Source organism: Hylobates moloch, unplaced genomic scaffold (genome assembly GCF_009828535.3).
Source record: "Hylobates moloch isolate HMO894 unplaced genomic scaffold, HMol_V3 SCAFFOLD_7067, whole genome shotgun sequence".
NCBI classification, from domain to species: Eukaryota; Metazoa; Chordata; class Mammalia; order Primates; family Hylobatidae; genus Hylobates; species Hylobates moloch.
This window is the reverse complement of record NW_026659342.1, coordinates 1-3,572: the sequence shown is the minus strand read 5'-3', so window position 1 is coordinate 3,572 and position 3,572 is coordinate 1. Positions and strand designations below refer to the sequence as shown.

Genomic DNA, 3,572 nt, shown 5'->3' with positions numbered 1-3,572 from the left:
AGGGGGTTAGCAGCAGGGATGTTGGGGAGGTTTGTAGCCTGCCTACATGGTAGACGACAGAATGGGTAGAATAAAAGTTTTAAATTTTCCACTTCACTTCATTGCACAATCTGAGGCAGCCCCTGAAAACACGATGCCAAGAGCCCTAGGTAATAGGAGGACACCAGGAAAATTTGGTTGGTTAAGGCAGTATGACTCCAGAGTTCTGCTAATAACAACCTGGAACCAACATAGTGGCAGAGGAATTACATTTAAAAAAAAATTCTTTTAACAGAACACAAAGACTGAAATAGGAGTAGAATAGGATATCAGAGTGACTCATGCATACTAAGGGTAGGTGTTAGTTCATAGAAATAAATATATATTTATATATATATATTGCTACCTACACATATACTTGGAAGATAATGTAAACCCTGTTTCTTCGATTCAGAGAATAAATCATTTAGGACCAAAGGTTTGCCAAGTGTAGCTCTGGCTGGGGAGAAGCCCCGGTGGGAAGGTGTGCGTCTTCTCCCAGAGGTTACTACAACCAGGGGAGCTGCCGCCCCGCAGGGAACACCTGGCCTGGGACCCGCAGGCATTCTCTACAAGGGGTGCAGCTGTGCAAATGCTCACAGGTGACAGAAACTGAGCATCTCCTGCCCATCACTTCATCCAACAGCCGGAGGTGAGGAAGAGGACCCTCCTGAGTGAGGACTGAGGGTCCACACCACCCCCCACCCCCCACCATAGAGGGACCACAGAATCCAGCTCAGCCCCTCTTGTCAGCCCTGGTAAACGCAGGCAATGATGTCACCCAGACCACACCCCTTCCCCCAATGCCACTTCAGGGGGACTCAGAGTCAGAGACTCGGTCCGAGGGGAGTAGAAACAATCTGCAGAGGATGGCGGTCCAGGTTCAGCCAGGCATCAACTTCAGGACCCTGAGGGATGACCGAAGGCCCCTCCCACCCCCAACTCCCCCGACCCCACCAGGATCTACAGCCTCAGGATCCACGTCCCAATCCTTACCCGTTGCCCCATCACCATCTTCATGCTTACCTCCACCCGCATCCAGATCCCCATCCAGGCACAATCCAGTTCCATGCCTGCCCGGAACCCAGGGAAGTACCGTTGCCAGGATGTGACGCCACTGACTTGCGCACTGGGCGTCAGAAGACCGCGAGATTCTCGCCCTGAGCAACGGCCTGATGTCGGCGGAGGGAAGCAGGCCCAGGCTCGGTGAGGAGGCAAGGTAAGACGCTGAGGGAGGACTGAGGTGGGCCTCACCCAGACAGAGGGCCTCAAATAATCCAGCGCTGCCTCTGCTGCCAGGCCTGGACCACCCCACAGGGGAGGACTTCCAGGCTGGGTCGCCACTACCTCACCCCACCAACCCCTGCCACTTTAGCCACAGGGAACTCTGGGGACAGAGCTTAATGTGGCCAGGGCAGGGTTGGTTAGAAGAGGTCAGGGCCCACGCTGTGCCAGGAATCAAGGTAGGGACCCTGAGAGGGAACTGAGAGCAGCCTAACCACCACCCTCACCACCATTCCCATCCCCCAGCACCAACCCCATCCCCATTCCCCATCCCCATCCCCCATCCCCCACCCCCATTCCCCATTCCCATCCCCACCCCCACCGCCATCCTGGCAGAATCCGGGCTTCGTCCCTGGTATCAAGTCACAGAAGCTCCGGGAATGGCGGCCGGGCACGTGAGTCCTGAGATTCACGTCTACGGCTAAGGGAGGGAAGGGGTTCGGTATCGCGAGTATGGCCTTTGGGAAGCAGTGAAAGGGCCCAGGCCCTCCTGGAAGACAATGGAGTCCTGAGGGGACCCAGCATGCCACGACAGGGGCCCACTGTACCCCTGTCTCAAACTGAGGCACCTTTTCATTCGGCTACGGGAATCCTAGGGATGCAAACCCACTTCAGCAGGGGGCTGGGGCCCAGCCCTGTGAGGAGTCATGGGGAGGAAGAAGAGGGAGGACTGAGGGGACCTTGGAGTCCAGATCAGTGGCAACCTTGGGCTGGGGGATGCTGGGCACAGTGGCCAATGTGCTCTGTGCTCATTGCGCCTTCAGGGTGACAAGCGAGTTGAGGGCTGTGGTCTGAAGAGTGGGACTTCAGGTCAGCAGAGGGAGGAATCCCAGGATCTGCAGGGCCCAAGGCGTCCCCCCAAGGGGCCCCCATCTGGTGGACAGATGCAGTGGTCCTAGGATCTGCCAAGCATCCCGGTGAGGAGCCTGAGGGAGGATTGAGGGTACCCCTGGGACAGAATGCGGACTGGGGGCCCCATAAAAATCTACCCTGCTCCTGCTGTTACCTCAGAGAGCCTGGGCAGGGCTGTCAGCTGAGGTCCCTCCATTATCCCAGGATCATTGATGTCAGGGAAGGGGAGGCTTTGGTCTGAGGGGGCTGCACTCAGGGCAGTAGAGGGAGGCTCTCAGACCCTGCTAGGAGTGGAGGTGAGGACCAAGCAGTCTCCTCACCCAGGGCACATGGACTTCAATCAATTTGGACATGTCTCGTTGTCCTTCCCGGGAGGACCTGGGAATGTATGGCCAGATGTGGGTCCCCTCATGTTTTTCTGTACCATATCAGGTATGTGAGTTCTTGACATGAGAGATTCTCAGGCCAGCAGAAGGGAGGGATTAGGCCCTATAAGGAGAAAGGTGAGGGCCCTGAGTGAGCACAGAGGGGACCCTCTACCCCAGCAGAGTGGGGACCTCACAGAGTCTGGCCAACCCTCCTGACAGTTCTGGGAATCCGTGGCTGCGTTTGCTGTCTGCACATTGGGGGCCCGTGGATTCCTCTCCCAGGAATCAGGAGCTCCAGGAACAAGGCAGTGAGGACTTGGTCTGAGGCAGTGTCTTCAGGTCACAGAGCAGAGGGGGCTCAGATAGTGCCAACGGTGAGGGTTTGCCTTGGATTCAAACCAAGGGCCCCACCTGTCCCAGAACACATGGACTCCAGAGCGCCTGGCCTCACCCTCAATGCTTTCAGTCCTGCAGCCTCAGCATGCACTGGCCGGCTGTACCCTGAGGTGCCCTCTCACTTCCTCCTTCAGGTTCTGAGGGGACAGGCTGACATGGAGGACCAGAGGCCCCCGGAGGAGCACTGAAGGAGAAGATCTGTAAGTAAGCCTTTGTTAGAGCCTCCAAGGTTCAGTTCAGTTCTCAGCTGAGGTCTCTCACACACTCCCTCTCTCCCCAGGCCTGTGGGTCTCCATTGCCCAGCTCCTGCCCACACTCCCACCTGCTGCCCTGACCAGAGTCATCATGCCTCTTGAGCAGAGGAGTCAGCACTGCAGTCCTGAAGAAGGCCTTGAGGCCCGAGGAGAGGCCCTGGGCCTCGTGGGTGCACAGCCTCCTGCTACTGAGGAGCAGGAGGCTGCCTCCTCCTCTTCTACTCTAGTGGAAGTCACCCTGGGGGAGGTGGCTGCTGCCGAGTCACCAGATCCTTCCCAGAGTCCTCAGGGAGCCTCCAGCCTCCCCACTACCATCAACTACACTCTCAGGAGCCAATCCGATGAGGACTCCAGCAACCAAGAAGAGGAGGGGCCGAGCACCTTCCCCGACCTGGAGTCC

General features: G+C 57.4%; 1 long non-coding RNA gene across 1 annotated transcript; it reads left to right on the top strand.

The window, feature by feature from the left end:
• The first annotated feature begins 1,138 nt into the window (after positions 1–1,138).
• On the top strand, positions 1,139–3,317 carry LOC116465557 (uncharacterized). Its single transcript, XR_004370241.2, has 3 exons — positions 1,139–1,237; positions 3,053–3,118; positions 3,199–3,317. It is a non-coding gene; the product is annotated as an uncharacterized LOC116465557 (long non-coding RNA).
• Positions 3,318–3,572: the final 255 nt, after the last annotated feature.